The sequence below is a fragment of the Vicugna pacos genome, chromosome 30 (assembly GCF_048564905.1).
Source record: "Vicugna pacos chromosome 30, VicPac4, whole genome shotgun sequence".
In the NCBI taxonomy this organism is placed as follows: Eukaryota; Metazoa; Chordata; class Mammalia; order Artiodactyla; family Camelidae; genus Vicugna; species Vicugna pacos.
This window is the reverse complement of record NC_133016.1, coordinates 8,153,402-8,176,524: the sequence shown is the minus strand read 5'-3', so window position 1 is coordinate 8,176,524 and position 23,123 is coordinate 8,153,402. Positions and strand designations below refer to the sequence as shown.

General features: G+C 38.3%; 1 protein-coding gene across 8 annotated transcripts in view; it reads left to right on the top strand.

Annotated features, from left to right (window-relative positions):
* Positions 1 to 23,123, top strand: part of CDH7 (cadherin 7) — a 286,378-nt gene that overhangs the window by 93,102 nt on the left and 170,153 nt on the right. The window contains exon 1 of one of the 8 annotated variants that reach the window (XM_072952082.1): positions 3,851 to 3,910. The exons of the other annotated variants lie outside the window; for them this stretch is intronic. The gene's annotated coding sequence lies outside the window, so the exon portion shown is untranslated. Of the gene's footprint in view, positions 1 to 3,850; positions 3,911 to 23,123 lie in introns of those variants that run through there. 8 annotated transcript variants of the gene reach the window in all.

Here is a 23,123-nt window from a genome sequence, read left to right as displayed (position 1 = left end):
AGATGAATAATTTGTCTCAACTGTAAATGGATGTTTTCTCACTAGGGCAGAGACGTTCAGAGCTATTTGGGTTCTAGATTAACATTGTAGACATCAATGTCAATGTATTTAGGATTGTTGAATTGTATGGCGCGCAAGGTATTTATTGATGTAAAAGCAACGGCTCTTTCTTTCAAATGACCTTTTCAAATTTTGATTTTTCTATCATAATGAACTGAAGAGTTGGAGTTAATAAGAAGTGAAAATGCACAGCAAAACTTTACCAGATGTATTGTATTACACTTCTCTGAATGGTCCTACACAGCCTACTAGGATATTGATTTCTAGGCCGGTGATTTTCTGCCTATCAAGAGGGTTCAGAAATACCAAGCCTGCATTGATCAGAACTTCCTGTGGAGCAGGACAGTTTGATGGGTGTCTGGTCCCAGCAGGTGGACCTGGAAGTCAGGCTGCCCCACTGTAGGCTGCCACTCTGGTTGTCTCAGAGGAATGTTGCACGTGGTGCTCTTGGTGCAAAGCTCGGTAGGAACCGATCACAAGAGACGGTAGCCCAGACACCCTTTGTCAAATGTTCGCTCTTTGGACAAGCCCAGAAATGTTAAAGTGACGTTGGACAGCTTGACAAAGACAGAGTGAAACAACATCCAGGTAACACCCAAGGAGTGAGATGGGAGTACGCCCTGTTCTTTCGCTCAAATTCCTAACAAGTTGTGTGGGAAGCATTTGTTCGTTGTGGCCTATCATCTTCTGATATCTGAGAACAAAGTAACTTCTGCATCCACAAATTACACAATGTGGGGGAATCTGACAGTACTGTCAGGCACAGAGTGACAGGGACTAAATCATTCAGAAATGAGTTTCTCTTCTTTCTTCTCCTCCTAAAGTGCTTTTGGCATGTGATTGATAGCTACTGTGTTAAATCCAGGGGGAATTGTTCCAGGTAAAAACTTAGATGTAAACTCTTATCTTTTTCTTCATATCCAAAACATACACACAAAGAGAAGCAAATGAAGTCTCAAGGTCATACTGCTCCAGCATTCAAAAGGACAGAACCCAGTATCTATGCCTTCGATCCAATTCAAGCACATGCACTGTGTTAAGGGCTGGAAGGATGTCGAATGCTTTTTTTTCATCTGTAAGTTGGGCTAAGGCCCATGAAAGCCAAAGTCCAGGTTTTGAATTAAAATTTTTTAAAAGCCATTTGTATTTCATTCGTGAACACTTTATTTTGCTTAGCTGGAGTCTGACTGCAGTGGCTAAAATGAAAAAATACCGTATCGTATATACTCACTGGCGTATTGCATGAGCTTCAAGTAGTTTCTACCTGTGTGTTACTGACCATTCTCCATCTTAATCTTTTTTGTAAGGCCTGCCTCTCCCACAAAATCACGTACAACGTGGGTGGAGTAAACAGTATTAGTGAATAACTTAATTGTTCATCTAGAATTAAAATGTTACTCTTACCTATAGATTCAGTTTTGGTAGAGACGTCACCAGAAGTAGGACACCTGATATGGACTCTGGATACGTTTTTCTTTATTCTTGAATGTCTCTATAAGACTGAGAACAGAGGTGATATCCTGCAGATAATTGATGTTATTTATATTACATATATTTCATGTTGTTATTTTGCACATTGCGTTGCATGAAATAGCTGTTATCAAAACTACTATGCATTTCCTTCAATTAATAGTTGAACTGCCACTTTAGATGGGATGATGGACACTGCTGGGTGTTAGTATCAGTGCAACCAGATTGAGTCACTGACTTCTTTCCCTTGATCCTTTGGTAGCCTTTCCACTCATTTAGCTCCCTACTGTGAATGTTTTAATCCACGAGAATCCTTCTTTCTTATGATCGTCCTTCTGCTCACCTCTGTCTCTCGTATTGAAGTTGCCTCCCAAACTCTGAGGATCATTAAGTATTCAATTAATGACTAATAATTAGCTGCACAATATACATAATATTACCAGCGGGACCTTAGTCTATATAAAAACTTAAGGAAACTCACAAATGGGCACAGATGGTTCTAGCGTCTGCACATAGCGGCTCAGTGTGTTTGCTTTGCTTTCTGGCTGCAGCTGCCCTTGCAGAGGTTTGCTCTGCCACCAGTGTCTTTGGGACAGGACTCTGGCTTCTCTGTCACTGCTACTCCCTCTGGGGATTTTACGTGTCTGCTGAGGCTCTGGGCTGTTGCTATCATCACTCGGTGAACTTACCCTAGAAGAGACAAGAAATACTGGAGCAACTCTGCTGCCTCCTGAACACCAAAAAGATTCAGGAGCCTGCAACATTGGTACGGTTTTAGGAATCCAGACACTTGAAGCATCCTTGAACAACCTCTCTGAGATAGAAGATGCAGTGTTTCTCCTCATGTCCCCCGCTACCTGGGAAAGACTGCACATGCTGACTCCTCAGTATGGTGTTGTTTCTTCATGAGGCCACCAGCCATCTGGTGGGAGTCCAGTTACACTTGTCCCCTTGCCCCTTGGAAGAGGCAGCTGATTTTCATTACTAGAATTAATCTTTGCCCTGGATAGCGATTTACTTCTCCGTTCATAGAAGGCCAGCTCTATAGACTTAATATTCTACACGTTGTCTGTGACCAAGAGACTCTTTTATGGCAGATGACAGAAGGATTCACTGGCCTTATGTGCATTATTAGCCACACGTAGCCAATCTGGAAGCTCAGCTAAGAGTGTCAACTCAGGGAAAATACTTTGTGGGTTTGGGACATCATCCTCTACCACAAGGTGTATGCGCTGATGTGGTGGCTGACAGACAGTACTACGTCCCCAGTATGTGCCATGTGCAGGGGCAGGAACCAAAGGGTAAAAGTAGGTCTGGCTTCTATCACCACCGCATTAAGGATGTAATTGTGGGATTTATGTTTTTCGGTCCACAGTCTTAAACTCTGCCTGTTAGAGTTCCGGTTCCCAGGGGCAGGAAGCTTCTGTCAGGTTCCATTGAACTGAGAGCTCTTGCTGCCATCTGATCACTTTAGTATCCTCTGGCCAAAGGACCAGAAGGCAAGTGAAGGAGTTACGAAACTGGCAGGAATAATCAGCCTTGATTAGCGTAAACGTCCAGCGTAGCTGCCACACGGGAATAGGAGGAAGTCTGGAAACAAGTCTCTTGGTGCTGGGATGTGTCGGGGTGCCCAGTGATGGCCATCATTTGTACATGTCAGCAACCATGGCCCGACAAGGGTGAGATGGCTAAGGACGCAAACCCCTCAGGGGTTAAGAGTTGGATCATACAACCAGACGAGCAAACCAGAGCAGCCGGAGTGCTGTCCAGGGTGAAGGAAACTGAGTGTTGACGATGGAAGAGGGTCGTGCTGGTTGTCAGTGATAGACTCCAGAGCAGATACGCAGCAATGCTTATTTCTTTTTAGATGGCAACTTGCTACCACCTTGACGGATTCTACTCCCCACCTTCGTGTCCCACTCCAGAAAGAAAGTCATTTTTAATTCCAGGAAAAATCTGATTATTATAAGATGGGGCAAACCAGTCTGAGTGGCCTGCAGAGTGGACATCGTCAGATTTACAGATTTCTGAAATTCCCTTGACCTGTGGGTTGGGGATTTCCTAGAGTTTGTGCTGTGTCCATACTTTTGTTGTTCCTGCTGCTGCTGCAGAAAGCCAGGGCCTACTGGGGCTTGAAGTCAGTGGGCCAGCTGCTGCTGGTCCCTCAGGGGGCTCACAGGCACGTCCAACAGGACCTCGTGTCCTGCTATGCCGTGCAATGCTCAGTAGATAAATTCTCTGTCTCCCACTGCAGATGTGGCTCAGGGATGCAGTAGCTTTAGAGAGCCTCAGTGCAGACAGCCAGCGAGCCTGCACAGTCGGCACATCCTGCATCACCCATCTGCTTCCCTGGGAGTGCGCTCCACAGCAGCATTAGCACGTGAGCTTTTGCCCCACGCCCTGATTTCTAAGAGCCTTTGGCCATGAAAGTCAATTTTTTTTCATTCTCACCCTTCCATACAAATTTATTCAAAGACATGCTGTCATCTCCTTTTTGAGATTCTGTGTTTGAGATTTTTGGATATATTGAAGCAGAGGGGAAGTTTATTTTGAAATACTTGTGTTAGCTCACGGGTTTCCTTGTAAATACAGATGATGGGAATGAAACAGGAGAACACCTTTGCTAATTTTATTATCCTCAAAACTGTCAATTAATTCTCAGACGTGTCTTTTTCAAGTATTGTTCCCCAGTGTGTAGCTGGTCTTCCCAGTCTTCTGATGTTGCTTTTAATTTTGATGAGGTCTAGTTTATCAGTTTTTCCTTCATGGATGGTATCTTTGATGTTGTATCTAAAATGTCTTTGCCATACCCAAGGGCATCTAGGTTTTCTCCTGTGTTATCTTCTTGAAATTTTATAGTTTTGCATTTTACATTTAGGTCGGTGATCCATTTAGAATTAATGAAGGGTGTAAGGTCTGTGTCTAGATTCATCCTTTTGCATGTGGATATCCAGTTGTTCTAGCACCATTCCACTGGATTGTCTTTGCTCCTTTGCCAAACATCAGTTGACATACTTACTATGTATTAGTTGACTATACTTATGCAGGTCTCTTTCTGATTCTCTATTCTGTTTCACTGATTTATTTGTCTATTATTCCACCAATACCACACTGTCTTCATTCCTTTAGCTTTATAAGAAGTCTTTAAGTTGAGTCATCAGTTCTTCCAATTTTATCTCCTTCAATTTGTATTACCTTATTCCAAGTCTTGCCTCTCCATGTAAACTTTGGAGTCAATTTGTCAGTATTCACAAAACCATTTTCTAGGATTTTGATTGGTACTGCATTGAATCTATAGATCATTTTAGGAAGAACTGACATGCTAACAATATAGTCTTCTCATCCATGAACATGGATTATCTCTTCATTTTTTTTGTTTTCCTTTGATTTTGTTCCTCAGAGTTTTGTAGTTTTTCTCATATAGATCTTGTATGTATGTTGTTAGATTTATACTTAGGTATTTAATTTTGGGGGTGCTAATGTAAGTGGTATTGTGTTTTTAATTTCAAATTTTACTTGTCTATTGCTAGCATGTAAGAAAGTGATCGACCTCCCCTTTTTTGGAGCATTTATCTTAGAACGACTGTAATTGTAAACTCTTTCCCTGCCCTTTGACATGTATCTTTTAAAAGCTCTTTCCCATTTCACAACCCAGGGATGTATTTGCCAAGGACCTAGGAACCATCCCTTTGAAAGGTAACTATTAAGGAAGATAGTATAGGAGCCTCACTTAGGTGGGTACCTTGACCCAAGGTATAGAACTACCTCCTATCATGAAGATATGAAATGTTTACTTTTCCTTTGAGTAAAGCCACTTAGTAACTCAGATGGTCTAAGATCTCTCCTCCCTAATCCCAGTTCTTAAAAACCCTGTTTCTTCTGTTTCACGCAGGCTGAGTTCGGACTCAGTCATGGCCTTTCTCCCTTGTTTCAATATCCTTGAACAAGGTCTTCCTTGCCTTCTTAGACTGAGAGAAGAATAGCAAGTGGGGTACAAAGATTCAGGCTGTGAAGGCCCTTGTGGGCCGTTTAAAACACTATTTCTTGCCTCTATGAGATGAGAAGTCATTTTCACTGGGGAGCGGCATGCTCTGATCCATTTATTAAAAATTATTCTGGACTCTTAAGTGGAGAAGAGGAATGAAAGTGAAGAACATAAGCATACAGACCATTTAGCTTGAAGTGGTGCAGGCAGGTATCAGGTAATGGAGACTTGTGCCAGATTATTAGCAGTGGATGTGGAGGTATGTAGTCAGAGTCGGCTCCAGTTTAAAGGTAAATGTGACAGGATTTGCTGAAAGACAAGTGTTGGAAAAGAAGGGGAAATAGGAACCAAAAACAATGCTTAGTCTTCTAACTCAAGACGTGGGTTTATCTTGGGATCGAAGATTTGGGACACAAAAGCAACCGTTTGTGGAGGGAATAGGGGATCAAGAGTATTGTTTTGAACATAGTGGATTTGAGATGCCTCCTCAGTGTTCATATGGGATTTCTAGTAGAAAGTTCTGTATATGCATCTGCCATCAGTAAGAGCACATGACTGGACATGAACTTGCTGTAATTGGCTCCAGGGCTTCTCAACATTCAGAGGAGGAGTGGGGAGGAGGAGGAGGTTCAGTTATAGGTAATGGGGGAGATAAATCATGCACGGGGATTATCTAGATAAAATTATAGGAATAAATTGTTAATATAGTCCCTTTTATATATGGATAATAAGCAATCAACTCTAACTTCTTTTCTAGAATTCAAATATTTTTAAGACAAAGAAGAAATGTAAAATATATGTTTAAAAAAACTAAAATTTTATCTGGAGGAAAAAAATGAACTACTGTTAAAAGTCTAATAGTTTGTAACATTATTTTTACAAATAAAATGTTAGTGTATTAAAAATTATATGGTAAATATTGTATGATATAATTCACATCTCCTCTAAGCCAAATGTTTATTTTCTAATTAAATTTGAGCTTTTATTCTTTCTATGTCCCCATAAACAGATTTGGGCATTAATAGCTTCTTGAGTCAGTTCGTTTAAACTATTTTTAGTATGTGAAGAAAAAGGCTAAATCTTTCCCAGTCAATCAAAACAGGGTATTTTCTTAATAGATGTCATGTCTCCAATTATTTAATCAGCTGGAAATCTGTATATGCAAAATTACATACTCCTATCACACAAGGCAGATCATTTTGAATTGGTCATAATGAGATACATACCTGAAAAAATAGTTTTGTTCTCTCTTTAGCATATTAATAAAGACTGGTAATATGTTTGAATATGACTTAAGATATTCATTTAAAAAATCTTTAATTCATTTTTGAAAAAAAAATCCACCTAAATCTGATCTCCAAGTGTGGTGCATTTCGGCTAACTTGATTAATGGTCTTCCTAACTGTGTTATCCCCCACCAGATTCCATTAGGAGGAATAAAGTGTGAGAAATTACGATTTTATGACATTTTAAACATTATTTATACTAATTAAACTGCTGCAGTAAATCCACTAAGAGAGTAGGTCTTAGAAGTACTCGTCCCAAGAAAAACATTTTGTAACTGGTGACAGATGTTAACTGCACATTTTAGTGATCATTTTGCAATATATGCAAATATTGAGTCATCATGTTGTATGCCTGAAACTAATACAGTGTTATATACACCTTAATTAAAAAAAAAAAAAACAAAGACCTACATTTGCCTGCGTACTGTGTAATGGAGTGCCCCACCTAAGCTTCCTGCCCTGACACACTTACTTGACAGAAATCCCAAGTTCTGCAATGTCAGTGCACCGTTAATATCATCTCAGAAAAGCCTAAAGTAAATGTGACAGTTGATGGCGATTATTAACCTGGCATTGAACCAGTAATGAAACCATGCAGTCTGAGTGGACGGGGTGCAAGTTCACCTCCTCTTGCTCACTGATCCTTCTGATTCTAGGTCCCTCATCTGACGTTATTTAAGCTCGTTATGATCTCCCGTTGAAGCTTAAGCTTTAAATGATTACATAGGACTTTTTTTTTTATTATGTACCTATTTTATTTCCAGGCATACTTGTTGTGTACTTCCTCTTCCATTGTATTATGCACATACTTTAAAAATCATTTTGGCGATGCCAAAAGTAACTTTGTATTTCTGTCAATACTGCTTTAAGCTGCGTGGTTTTGTTTCCACGCTATGACCTCATCCCTGTGGCCATGGGACTGTCATGATGTCATCAGTGGCTTTGGTCTGCCTACCGTGGAATCTAGAGAATCAGATTGTATGTCTTATGTCTTATGTCAATTAGGCCCATCCCTGTGGTGGAGGGAAAGGCTCAGTCTGATCCAAAGTATAAAATTGCTGTGAAGATAAAAGGATGAAATGGGCTTTAGAAACCAAGCAACAGAGCCTGGTGCAGCAGTGTATTCATTATGAATATTTAGGTCACGGCAGTGGCGTCTTTCCTTTTGGTTCTCACCGTTGCCCTGTACGTGCTGCTGGAAAATAGGAGTGTCTCCTTTAGGTCACCCTCTCCATCTTCCAAAGAGTCTTTGAGTTTGTTGATCAGTGGATGCACCAAGGACATGATACCACTGATCTTCTGCGCTGAGCCAACATCCTCATGAAGACACCTCGTGCTGCCTGAGTCCTGAGTCAGCCCCTAGATCAGCTGGCTCCAGAGGCAGGTTCTTTGGGGAGTAGAGATTCACAACCAGAAATAAACAGTTAACCTGAGAACCTTCTGCCTGAAGGTGATTTCCTATTGGAAAATTGAATCCTTAAATCTGTCAGAAAACTCAAGTTCAGAATTAGCTCATGTATATTTAAAGAAAACTGTCTATGTGAAGAAACTCTAAATTATTACCAGGTCAAGCTCTTTAAGATAGGCACTGTTCTGTGTACAATTATTTTCAACAAATATTTACTGAGTGACTTCTGATTACTGAGGACTCTGTTGGGCACAACGATACAAAGAAGGGAATGAAAGATTAGCCTCTATGAGCTTGCGGACTAAAGATAAGCAAACATCATTTGTGGAACTGTTACATGGAGGAGCATCTCAGTATCACAGAGTGACATCTGTGCCTGGGTATCAGGCAAGACATAACACAGGAGATAACAGTAAAGCTAAGACATGAAGCCTGACAAAAATAAACAAGTGGGACTACATCAAACTGAAAAGCTTCTGCACAGCAAGAAGAAACAATCAGCAAAATGAAAAGGCAGCCTACAGAGTGGAGGAAAGATTTGAGAACCACGTATTAGGTAAGGGGTTAATATCCAAATATACAAAGAACTCATACATCTCAAAAGCGAAAATCAAATAGCCCATTTTAAAGAATGGGCAAAGTTCCTAAATAAACATTTTTTATTTAAGAAGACATACAGGTGACCAACAGGTACATGAAAAAGTGCTCAACATCGCTGATCATCAAAATGCAAATCAAAACCACAATGAGATGCCACTTCACACCTGTTAGGGTGGCCGTCAGCCAAAAAAATAAGCTAGAAATGCTGGCGAGGATGTGGAGAAAGGGAACCCTTGTGCACTGTTGGTGAGAATGTAAACTGGTGCATGAACTGGTACAGTCACTATGGAAAACAGCATGGAAGTTCCTCAGAAAAACAAACAAAAACCCGAAATACCGTATGATCCAGCAATCCCAGTTCTGGGTGTATATTCAAAGGGACAAAATCAGGATTTCAAAGAGGTATCTACTCCCACATTCATTGTAGCATTGCTCACAATAACCGAAGTATGGAAACAACTTGTGTTCATTGGTACATGAATGAATAAAGAAAATGTGGGATTCACCCTAAAAAAGAAGGAAATCCCTCCATTGGCAACAACATTAATGAACCTGGAGGTCATTTTTTTTTAAAGGGAAACAAGTCAGATAGAACACTGCATGGTACAACTTTATGTGAAATCTGAAAAAAACAAATAAACAAAAAAGTTGAACTTACAGAAACTGAGAGTATAACTTTGGTGGCCAGAGCCTGAGGGTAGTGGAAACATAGAGAGGTTGGTAAAAGGGTACAAACTTTCAGTTATAAACTGAGTAAGTCCTGAGGATCTAATGGTAACTTAGAAAATACTGTTTTGTATAACTGAAAGTTGCTAAGAGAACTTCACCTTTCTCACCAAAACAAAACAAAACAAAACGGTAAATATATGAGGTGATGAATGTGTTAATTAACTTAATGATGGGAATCCTGTGAAGCCTGAGCCACACTGGTAAGTAGTGTGTCCCAAAGTATCTCCCACAGAGCTTAGGATCCTCAAAGCATCCATCCCTTTAAAGGTCCATTTGTTTAAAGATTGTATGGCATTGAAATAGTGCCTCAGAAATTAGAAATTAGTGGTTATTACCTTGATTTAAATGCATCCATTGATCACATTAGTTACTCAGCCACATTACAGAGCCCTGGAAAAGTGAGAAACAAAATGACCCAGTAGAGAAAACCAGCAGGCAACTCGTCCTGGAGATTACCTAGAGTAGGAGGCCAGAGTCGTCAGCAAAACTGGCAACCCAGTGCATCACAGTAGGGAGGACTTAAAGAGAATTCTGACCACTGTAGAAACACTGCTCTTTCATTTCTTAAGATGCCCAAATTGAGTTCTCAGAGATGTTAAGTAATTTTTTTCAAGGCCACAGAGACCAGAAATTGCACTGCCAACATTCAGACCCGAACCTTTCAGGCTCTAAAGCTGGGGTGATTAGACCTCTACCGCCTGCTTCATAGCGCTTTGGTTGTGGGCTCTAACTGACATTATTTCATATTTAAATAAATTTTTATGGAAATATATATACAGAAAAGTACATAAAACAATACATTTTGGCAAAATGAAAGCAAAGATGTAATTGGCACCTACCTCAAGAAATAGAATATGATCAATGCCTCAGAAAGCCCCACTCATTCTCTCTCAGTAATTAAGCCACACTTGAAAATAACCGTTATCTTGAATTCTAACACTATAGGTTTGTTGCTTATCTGTTTTTTTTAATTAATTAAATCATTCAGTACATAGCATGTGTCTGTTTTCACCCATTCAGAATTGTGTTTGTGAGATTCAGATCTGATGTGAGTATAGCAATTGTTCATTCATTCTCAGTGCTATGTGGTATTTGCTGTAATGTACAATATCTTTCTCTATTCTAATGGTGAACATCTGGTTGCAGTTTTTTATTATTATTTTTATTATAAATAGCACTGCTATGAACATCCTTGTATGCATTGTTTGGTCAACTGTGGAAACAGTTCTCATGGGTATTTACCTCACAATGGAAATCACTGCATCAGAGTGCAGGGCAAGGCGTCTTTCAAAGTGATGGGAGCAAGAGTAAACACTACTGTTTGAGCACTCCGGTTGCTCTTCATCCTCACTCCTTCAGCCTTGATGGTCAGTCTTCCTTTTGCTGCTGCAGTGGTTATCACATTGGTGGCATGGGATCATGCTGTGGTTTTGATGTCTTTTTTTTTTTGATGACTTAGAAGGGTGAACAGATTTGTATGTATTTATTGACAATGTGCATGTTCTATTCTGTAAAGTGAGTACTCAAGATTTTTACCCATTTTGAAGACTTGGACTTTCTGTATTGTTCTTATTCATTTGTAGAAGTTCTTTATGTATTTTGGATACAAGTTCTTTGTCAGATATAAATATTGCAAATCTCCTCTTCTATTCTGTGGCTTCTTTTTCATAATTTTGATAGTGTGTCTTTTAATGAACAGAAATTCTTGGTTTCAGTGTAGTTCAGTTGATTTATGTTTTTCTTTATTTTAGACCAGTTTAAAAAAAATTCTTTGCCTGTTCCAAGGTTTAAAAAAAGTTTGTAGTTTTATTTTCTTGAAAAAGTTAATATTTATTGGCCATAGTTACTTATGATATCATCTTATGAACTTTTTAAGATCTGCAGAATCTGTAATATTGTCCCCTTTTTATTCCTGCTATTTTCTATTTTTTCTTGATTAATCTTACAATGATCTATAAATTTTAGTAATCTTCCCCCCAAAATAGTTTATTTGGTTGATTTTCTCCATTGTGTATTTATTATCTCTTTCATTGACTTCTGTTTTTATCATTATGCTTTTCTTTTACTTTCTTTGAGTTTAATGTTCTGTTCTTTTTCTACATTCCTGAGATGAATACATAAATCTTTGCTATTTGACTATTCTTTTCTTATATATGAATTAAACTAGGAATTTCAATAAGTTTATTCTTCCGTTGTCATCATTAAAAATTTAGCCTTCTTTCTTACTGTTGCTCTTTTTAAGAATATGCCTTTATTCTCTGACTTCTTTTAAGATGTTATCTTTGTTTTCATATTTTGTTTCATTATGATTTGAAAATCTACAGTGATTTCTTTTTTACATACACTACTGGTGTTCAGTGAGTTTCCTGAAGATATACAGTGATGTTTCTCACTGGTTTTAGAAAATTGTTAACTTATTTTTCCAAATATTTCTCTGCTTCATTTTTTCTCTCCTGCTTTGCTGGAACTCCTGTCATACAACCGTTAGGCTTTTTCACCATGTCGTATATTTTTCTGTATTTTCTATAGTTTTATTCCTTTGACATTCCACTCTTCAGACTGAATATTTTCTACTAGTCCTTCTAATGGTTTATTAATTTTCTCTTCCGTTGATTCCAACATGCTGTTCAAATTATTTATCTGAGTCACAATTTTATTATATATTTTTTTTAAATTTCTAGACTTTTCACCTGACACTTTTCATAAATTTTAATTATCTGGTAAGAGTTTCCAAAATCTTACATATTTTCTTGAACGTATTTTCCATAGTTGTTATGATAATTGTAATAATTGTGCCATTTGTTGCTCTGAATCCATTATCGACTCTCTCTAGGTCTGTTTCTGAACATTCCTGGTACTATCTAGTTGAATGTGGATGTGCTTATTTCCTAAGGCTACTGCAACAAAGAACCACAAAGTAGGTAGCTAAAAACAATAAAAATGTATTCTCTCACAGTTCTGAAATCAAGGTGTTCAGGTCTGTGTTCTCTGTGAAGTCCTCAGGGAAGAAATCATTCCTTGCCTCTTCCAGCTTCTGGTGGCTACTGGTGATCCTTGGCATCCATGGCTCACAGGTGTATCACTCCAGTCCCTTACTCCATCAGCACGCTGTTATTTCTTGCGTACGTGCTTCACTGTGTGTCCTCCCCTCTTCTTAAAAGGACACCAGTCATTGGATTTAGGTTCTACCCTAACCTGTGATGGTCACATCTCAGCCTGATTACATCTGCAAAGCCCTATTTCCACATAAGGTCACGTTCACCGGTACCAGAGATAGGACTTGAGCATTTCCATTTTTTGGATATACCAGTCAATCCACTTTAGCTGGATAACTATGAAATATTTTTGACAATTTGATAATATTATTTTTCTCTAGAATGAGTTGAGTCTCTAATTTTTGAGTAGAGCAGAAACTGAGCTCACTTAAGTATAATTTTTCTCAGACTGTCCTTCTGATTAACCCCTGGATCTCCAGGTTCCCCGCTGAGAGCTGGGATGTGCTAGATTCTAGAGTCTTTCCTTTTTGGCAGATTCTATTCTCAACTTTTGTCTCCCTGGCACTATAAGGCCGATCAAAACTCTGCTTTTTAGAAGCTTTGTACTTACCAGTGTATGTCTTTGCCTTCGACAGCTTAAGAAATTGGCATGTGCATCCAGGGGAAACTGGAATGTCAGATTCATTTCTCTGTATCTCCGTTCTGTCTAGGATTTTGAACCTTCAAGTTTGGGGTTCCTTGGCATTCTCAAACTCAGAATTTTGTCTCTACAACATTGTGATATTGCTGGAAACTCTGATGGCTTCTCTGCTCTGTGTTGTAATCCTCTTGCTGTGCTTGCAACAGCCCTAGCTTATACCTTGCGGATCGAAGATAAACTGAGCAGTTGGTCATTTCCTAAATTCTTTGGAAATTTTTGAAAATCAAATAAAATTGTTATTTTAAACCACTAGGTTCTGAGATGGTTTGTTACACAGTAGTAAAAACAAAACAAAACAAAACAAAAAAAGGACTTGACGTTAATTCACTCAATGTCTGTTACAAACGCTCTTCTTACTTGCCTTTTCATACTGTAAGGGCTAGTAAACCAAATACTTCATCTAATAACATTCTTTCTAACTCGGGGTTGCGGGGTAGGGTGGTTCACACAATAGAAAAACGTCTAATGAGAAATACACGTTCAAGTCCCTGAATGTGGAGCATATCCTAAATCAAAAAAAAAAAAAAAGTCTTACTATGTGTAATTTTTTTTTTCCCCTTAAACTTTCTTTATCTCCCTTCCTGGAACACACACATGAATAGCAGGACTCTTGCTTCCATTAATTAGAAAGCGTGGAGACGGAGGGTCTGCCTGCTGCGGGTGCAGACACAAAGGGTAGAAAGAGCCTGAACAGCCACACCAGCCCTGTCTCCTGTCTTCCAACTTATTGTGTGGGACAAATCAATTATTATTATTGGGTTTTATTTATTTATTTATTTTTAAAATTTTTAACTTTTTTTTTATTGAGTTATAGTCATTTTACAATGTTGTGTCAGATTCCAGTGTAGAGCACAATTTTTCAGTTATACATGAACATATATATTTTTAAGATGCTCTTTGCTTAGGTTTTCTGTTATATATAGATAAATATGCTACTGAACAATACAGATATACTGTGATACAGTCTTCTCACTGGAGTTAGAACTGCTCTGAAATATCATTGCATTGCTCTTTTCATGTTGCTAATTCCTAGAATAACAAGATGTAGATGCATGACCTTCTGCAGTTGGTCGTTTTAAAAATGTATACTGCCTTTTAGAGCCTCATTAAAATGAATAATTGGCAAATGTGTTTCAAATATTAAAGTCATCAGTTTTTCCTCAAAGAGAGAAGCTGTGACTGTTTTTTTTTTTCACAGATAAGGTAATCCAAAATAAAACTACTTCCTGATAATTTGTAAAATATTACATTCAAAACCATACATTGACAAAGCACCCTGTGTATTGTAGGCTGTAGACTCACTGTCTCGGAAATTTAACATGTAACTATTTGAACTTGATAAAGTTATGAAGTCGTAACCTAATTTATTTTATGAAACCACAGCACTCCATCTTAAAGAATTTTGAGGCGAAAAGAGTCAGGGTTAAATTCCTTTAGGCAATATAAATACTATTAGGAAACAGGAAGAGGAAATCCATTTTCTAAGATTGGAATCAGAGGCTCATTAAAATATTCATTATGTATATGAGATACTCTTGTGGTCCGCAAGAGCACCAGGCTGAATGACGGAAAAGATGCTGAGGCCAAAAACTTGCAGCATTGGGAACTTGATTTTATGTAGGTGACAGATCTCAGCAGTTAAAATCAACTTCTATGTAACATTTTGCCAGAAACACACTGTTGAATCTCTTTTTCCAAAACATTTTACTTAATCTTATTTCCGTGGTAAAGTCACACTGATATGACATAGAATAGTAAAATTATCTGTGTTTATATTGTGTATCTATAATTTATAGAGATTTACTGGAATATGATGAATTCACAAACTATGAAATGCATATGTGAGTATGAAATGTGACAAAAGATTTTTATCATTGTCTCTGTAGCAGAGGGAAAATTATTCCTGAAGAATTTTTACTTTGTTTCTTAAGTTTTATTCTATTTAACATGCCTAGAAAAGAAATTAAGTTGACTGCATTATAAGGAGACAGACTTGAGTGCAGTTGGGGGAGAAACTTTCTCCTCTTGACCCTTTTCAAGAAATCACTGTGATGGGTCTTAACCAGGGCCAATATAAGAAATAGAGGAAATGGTTTGCCCTTCTCTAGAGGCAAAGGAAACATCCATTAAAAAAACTTTAGGTCTTTTCAACCAATGGTGCTGGTACAACTGGACATCGATAGGCAAAAAAAAAAAAAAAAAAGAAATAGACAAAGAACTTAACATCCTTCAAAAACATTAATTCAAAATGGATCACAGACCTAAATGTAAAAAGCAAAACTTTAAAACTCCTAGAAAACAACATATGAGAAAACTTAAATGACCTTGGTTTTGGCAATGACTATTTAGACACAACAACAAAGAAAAAAAGACTTGATAATCTGGACTTAATATTAAATGTTAATAACATTTTAATGTTTAATAACATTTAAAATTTTCTCTGCAAAAGACATTGTTAAGAAAATAAAAACACAGACTGGGAGAAAATATTTGCAAAAGACACATCTGAGGAAAGACTGTATCTAAAATATGTAAGGGCTCTTAAGCTTCAATGTAAGAAAACAAACAACCCCATTAAAAATGGGCCAAAGGCCTTAGGAGACATCTTATCAAAGAAGATACACAGATGGCAAAAATCTGCACGTGAAAAGATGCTCTGTATCCTATGTCATCAGAGGAATGCAATTTAAAACAACTAGTTACAACTACACACACATTAGAATGGCCAAAATGCAGAATACTGACAATGCCAGATGCTGGTGGGGATGTGGAACAACACAAACTCTCATTCATTGCTGGTGGGAATGAAAAATCCCCTTTCGAAGTACAGACGGGTGGTTCCTTACAAAATAAGCATCCTCTTCCCATAGAATCCAGCAATTGCACTCCTTGCTATTTACCCAAGTGAACTGAAAATTATGTCCACACAAAAACCTGCACGTGGATGTTGATAGCAGATTTCTTCATAATTGCCAAAACTTAGAAGCTAGCAAGATGTCCTTCAATAGGTGAATGGATGAATAAACTGTTGTACATCCAGACAATAGAATATGATTCTGCACTAAAAAAAAAAAAAGAGCTATTGAGCCGTGAAAAGACACGGAGAAAGTTTAAATGCATATTACAGAGTGAAAGAAGCCAATTTGAAAAGGCTACATACTGTAAAATTATGACTGTATGACATTCTGGAAAAAGCTATTTAGAGACACTAAGAAAGATCAGTGGTTGAGGCGGGCAGGAGGAAGAATAGGCAGAGCACAGGTGATTTTTAGGGCAGTGAAAATACTCTGTGTGATGCTGTATTGATGGATACATATCATTAAACATTTGTCCCAACCCATAGGATGTACAACACCAACGGTGAACTTCAATATAAACTATGGGCTTTGGGTGATAATGATGTGGAAATGTAGGTTCACCAGTTGTCACAAATATTCCACTTGGGTGGGAGATGTTGGTAATGGGAGAGGCAATGCCTGTGTCGGGGCCGGGGGTGTATGGGAAACCTCTGTACCTTCCTCTAAGTTTTGCTGTGAACCTAAAGCAGCTCTAAAAAAATAAAGTGTTAGAAAAAAATACAAATTTAGAAACTCTCTACAGAAGCTTAGATTCTACGTTATAGTTCAAGCATGTGTTTTAGAAACTCTCTACAGAAGCTTAGATTCTACGTTATAGTTCAAGCATGTGTTTTCTTTCAATGCAGATGATTTTTATTAAAAAGCATTGTACTAATTATCAGTCAGGGTTCAAGCAAGGAATTAAAACCTGTAAAGAGGAGAATGAGAGAGAGAGAGAATTTGATTGTAAAGAATTGGCTGACGCAATTGTAAGGTCTTGCTAGGCAAGTCTCGTGTCCACAGTCTGTAGTCCATAAAGCAGACAAGATGGGAAGATCACAAGCACACTGGGACCCCACGGGCATGGGCTGGAAATAGCATTCAGAGGTGGGATCCAGTCAGTCAGTATCTGCCTCTGTCTGTCTGTCTGTCTTTCCCTAGGGAAAAAACCTAACTTTCTTTTAAGGCTTCCTCATTAAGTGAATTATCCAAGATAATCTCTCTGATTTAAAGTCTTTTTTTTTTTTCAAAACCTTTACATTTACCAGATCCCTTTATAGCAGCACCTAGATTTGTGTTGGATTAAAACTCTGCGGACTGTAGGTCAGCCTTTTGACCTTCACACATCAGACAGAACCAAGCGCAAGTAATGTGCTTCTTTATATATTTTAGGATAAATCAGAAATTCATAAATTTTTATCATTATCTAAATTTTTAATTACATATTCTCATTAATGGTGAAGTTGAAAATATTTTTCAGAGGAAATTAAACAAAAAAGAAAACAGAGATTCACAGCTGGAATAACAGGTATGCAAAAACAAGGAGCCATGAATTCCAAGAATATTTTAAATTTGGCTGTACCATCACAGTACTTAGGAGCCATGAAGAGATTGTTAGGGCTCTGTCTGAAGGTTTTCTTTCTTAATATGTTCTGCACTTCATATGGACGTCAGTAACTCCAATTTTCTCTCCAAGGCAAATCATTTTTTTGAAATTTGTTAAGAAATTGATTTTGCTGAGTGCACGTGGCTGAGGATACTAAAGAGGCAGGCTGTGATGCTTAGCGTCACATAGGCGATGCCCTTTATGGTGCGACGTGAAACAAAGACAGACAAATGTACACAGACATCATGAGTATGAACTGTGTGGAGACAGCTTTTCTTCTCCTGTCACACCCCTGCCTTCATCTTCTCCCACTCCCATCAAATGAAGCCCAGCCAGACCTAGAGAATTTTGATCTACTCTATTTTCCATGTTTATAATAGAAGCATGCAAGAGCAAGAGGAGCAGATGGTGATTTTTTTTCTTCTTCAAGGAAGTACCAAATCATAAAATTTTAGTCTGTGATGCTAATTTTTTCAGGTGTGTAAGCCTTACGTGACAGGGTTCGTTACTAGTATCACAAAGCTCGGTCTTTGCTTTCCCCACTCCCGGGAGCAATGAGGGTTCAGCCTTAAGCATCACCTTGTCCTCAGTTGGAAGAAGAGTGTATTACAAAGAGAGATTCCAGGAAATGGATATATTTATTCTTAACAAAGATTTTGAGACTGTTTCTCTTTCCTTTTCAACTCTATTTTTGCATTTGGAAGTTGCATCCGTCTTATTGAAGGTTAGAAATGCTATCAATACATATTTCTTGCATAAGTGATGAACTGAAAGACAAAAGATGTTCAAAATAGATTGTCTCCCTTAGTGAATTCAATTGTTTTCTGTAATAATGAGGGTAATAGTCAGCAACAGTACTCCCCTTAGCAAACTTCATCGTGTTAGATTTTTGCCTATGATTTTGGTCCTAAATTCATTGACTGAGTTACCAAAATATGTTTCTGGACCCACCAAATGTTACCTGAGTGACTTGGATATTAGCAGATAAACCATAGATGATGACGTTTGGTCTGTACTCAGGTTAGAGGAATGATTAATAACTTAGAATATTCAATAGGGAAGAAGAAAATGGAAAAATGGTGACTGAAAGAGCAATAGAAAAAGTCCTTATTTTTAATTGTCTTTGGAAATACATTTGAGCACACGGGCCAGGCCTGCTGGACTTCTGGTTTAACATTCTACCTGGGCCAGAAGTCCAGTTAGAACAATCTGTAATGCTTTTCAATTTTTTTGCAAGTAGAACTTGCAATCATTTTCTGCAAATAAAGCGTGTAGAAGAAAGCCAGGATAAAAAGTAGAAAACCCATACTTTAATTGTAGGCCTAAAAAAGATTGCAGTTCACATTTTCAATTTCATTCCCATTTACTCAGTTATTTGATGACTAACACTTTGATATATTACTTAGAGATGTAATGTCTAGAATAATTTGAACCAATATCCCTGCTGAAGACATATAAAACTTAATTAAAATATTTTTCAAAATCTGCTCAATGTCATTAGAGAACTAACAAGATTGTGAATAATTATGCATCCACAAACTAGAAAAATAATCACAGAAGCCTAAAGACGTGAGTCCAGTATGCAGAAGTATTTTTGTTTTTATAAATGTATTTACGTATTCTGAAAGACATGGCATGGAACTGAGAAACTTACCAGCATGTTTGAAAGTCTCGTGGGCTGTGGGGACATAAATTGAAGATCAGGCTTATCAAGGCATGATGTAACTCCCGTTTATGCTTTGGGTCAAGTCACCAAAGGTATTCGCTTTAAAAGTAAGAGTGACCTGAAAGAAAGCTGGTCTTGTAGAAACTAAATTTCAGCTTCAAATCATCTTAATCTGTGAAACTGGATTAAATTTATTCTGAATATCTGTTGTTCTCAGCTACTTCCCAAATGAAAATGAAAATTCTGTCCTGAGATGATAACATAACCATAGGCCTCAAATTATTTCACAGGTTTTGCATATGTGATGTCCAGCATCCAATCAGAATTAATTAGGCATGAGAGGGGATGCGACTGTATGAAGTAAGAGAACAAGAGAGAGAGAAAGAGAGTGCAATGTACAATAAATAGACCCACAGGACTCCAGGTATTGGAGTCTGTATGTAAAGCTCAGATTTAATTAACTATCCTTAATATACTTCAAAGATGAAAGGTGAGGTTTAGAAATGTGCCAGATAAGAAGAAGCCATAAAAGGGAAAACATAGAATTTAAAGACACAATAACCGAAACAAAGATCACAGAGTATAGGTTTAGCAGAAGATTGAACACAACTAAAGAGAGAATCAATAAAATGGAAGATATATCAGGAAAAAAAAATTCAGACTGAATCCCGGAGAGATGAAAAGGTGGAAAGTACAGAAGAGACATTAAGAGATGATGGCGTTTGCGAAGGTCTGAAGGAGGTGAGGGGATCAGCTATGTAAGTGTATGAGGGGAGAGTTTTCCGAGCAGAAGGTAGAGCAGATGAAACTTTCCTGAGCCAGTGCTGCCCTCGTTTTCAGGGAAAAGCCGTGAAGCCGTTATCCGGGGTGCATCTGACGAAGGGGTGTGTTCTTACTGAACTCTGGTATTGGAGGAGAGAATCCTGTGTATGTCCCATGTGAAGGAGTCAGAAACGTGAGGAGACACAGAAGGAAAGCAGATACAGAGAAAAGCAGACAGGGAAGTAAAAGCCAAAGAGGAGGAAAACCCAAAGACTTCCATGCCCCAAAGCAATGCAAGAACGGTTTTAGAAAAGAGTGTCAAACACTGACATGTCAAGAGAGAGAAGCTTTAGAATGGCCGTTAACATTCGTGGTGATGACAAGAGCTGTTTGATTGGTGTGACAGGTGTAAAATCCCAGCTGGAGTTTTTTGAGAGAGGAGAGAAAAAGCAGGTGGCTACTGAAGATATGTTTTTGTGGTATTTTACTGTGAAGGACAGGAGAGAACTGTGGGGCAGCTGGAGATAATAATGAAGCCGATCGATTTTTAAGGTGATATAAATACAATTGGGTGTATTGTCTTATGGGAAAATTCAGTAGAAGAAAAACAAATAATCTACTTGAAAGGGGGAATATTGCTGAAGAAAAGTCCTTGAGTAATTGAAAGGGTATCTCTAGAATCAAATACACAGGGAGGTGTTTGGCCCTTGGTGGAAGCACAGAGTACATCCACATTATCAGAAAACATCGGTCATATTAGCACAATTGCTAACAAGTGAATAAATAATGTTATGGGGCTTATGAAAGTTGTACTCTGTTCCATTTTCTCAGTGAAACAGAAAGCTAAGTCATCAGTAGAGAAAAATGATGGGGGGAGTAGGTATTGGGAATTAAAAGAGGACATGCCAGGGAGCAATCTAGGCATATATGCATCTGAAGAAACTAGGAGCATGTTGTATGATTGCCGGGAACGCTCAAGACTGAATTGAGGCGGGAGGTTCCTGCATTTAATAAGACCAGTCAGTTAATTGTGTATTTCCTTTTGTCAAATTTACCATTACAGTTTCTGGTACAGATGCAGAGTAGGTGGAGAGTTAGACTTAATCAGGGTGGAGGTGTAGCCAAACAAGGACAAATGTAGGGAGGGACCAGAGAGTTGAGGTTGGATGCAAAAAAAAAAAAAAATCCTTATAGTAATTGGACTTTAAGATCCTTAAGGAAAGAAGTGAGGAAATGAAAGTGAAAAACAGTGAAAAAGCAGGTCTACAAACCCTAAATTCTAGTGGGATCTAAGAATTTATTAGCATCAGAACAAGGGAAACATCCTGGAATGTGAGTTGAGGGCAACCAGAAAGTGGGCTGCACCTGCAGTCACTGACAATGACAAGGTCTAAGATGCAATTTGGGATTGAGAGGTTGCGGTGTGAGGGAGAGCGAGGTCATGGAAGGGGAGGCAGGGAGGTGTTGGAGAGATCCCGGGGCGTTGGAAGGATCGTGTATTTTTTTTTTTTTTACATCACCAAGAATTACCTCAGGAGTAGTGTTGCAATAGTATGGTATATTTCAGTGAGCTTTCCAGTGGAAGATACAGGCTTTATCATTATTTTGTATTTAAGATGAATGGCATTGCATTTAGTTTACTCTAAACCTTTAGATTTTTTTCTACATAGATTTACATGTAACCAAAAGAAAGGAAAGAGATCATAGTTAATACCATAGCCTGAAGGCATCATTTTTTACCAAATCACCTGAAGATGATTTGTTTCCACTTATTGGAGTTGTGTGAAACAGGTAAAAAATTAGGAAATGTAATTTTTTTTAAAAAATGCAACAATGATAACAGTTGCTATTATTTACAAGGCCCTGTGATGTATGGTTACACTAAACAGATGAGGTGAATGTTACTGTTACTTCATTGTTGAGAACCTGAGGTACAAAGAGTTTAAATGGATGTTCAAGGTCAAAGAGCTACCAAGTGAAAGAACTGCGGTTTTCACGTAGACAGACTGACTCCCGCGATCTTCCTCTGACCCTCTGACCAAGACAAAGCGCGTTATTAATAGACTTCATGCCGACCATTATTCTCATAGTGTGCTTTTCTATTTCACATTTCTTTGGTTGCTCAAATTCATTACATCCTTCCAAATGGTCTCCTTTATTTGTCTGTCCTTAAATGAAATCATTTTGTAGGGTGTATTATCAATTATGAAGGTGATGAATTGCTGCATTACTTTTCAGAGAGCTGCTTCAGCGAGCTGCCAAGTCTGACATTTCTTCAACAAGCACTAGGTCACGAGTCGTCTTGTCCCAGCCCTAAGAAGGGCTCTTCCTTTGCTAGTGATGCAGTTAGCTGTCAGGTCTCGTCACATGTTGTTTCCTCATAATTAATTCAAGACAAATACCGAGTTGCGTGGAAGCTCATTTTAAACAGGATTCCAGGGGTCTTTTGAGACTTATTAGTTGAAGCACAGGCGGTGGGCGATACTAGACGTGCAGTGGGTGTTCCTCAACACAGTTACTCTATTAGACTGAGGGAATCTTGTAAAAATCTGTTTAATTAAAGCCAAATAAGAAAGAAGGTGGTAAGCTTATTAAGAAGTAGGCATAAGACTTAAAACACCCAAGGTTGTTCTAGGACTTTGTATTTGCTGTTTCCTCTGCATGGATTTCTTCCTGGGATTTTGTTTTCATCGCTGCCTCCTTCTCAGGTGTAACATTTAATTCTCATTCTTAGGGAGATCCACTCTACCCAAAAGAACATTCCTTTCTCCTGTTACTCTCTGTCACAAGGCTCTGTTGATTTCATTTCTCATATACTGTTAGGGATGGAATGTTGGTGTCCCCCTTAAATTCGTGTGTAGAAATCCTAACGCCTAACATGATAGCACTAGGAGGTGGGGCCTTTGGGAGGTGAGTAGGTCATAAGGGCATGTGTCTCTTCTTCTAAGGGAACTCATCCCACCCTCTTCGCAGAAGAAGAGACACCAGAGATCTCTGGTTCTCTCTGTTAGCATCCTG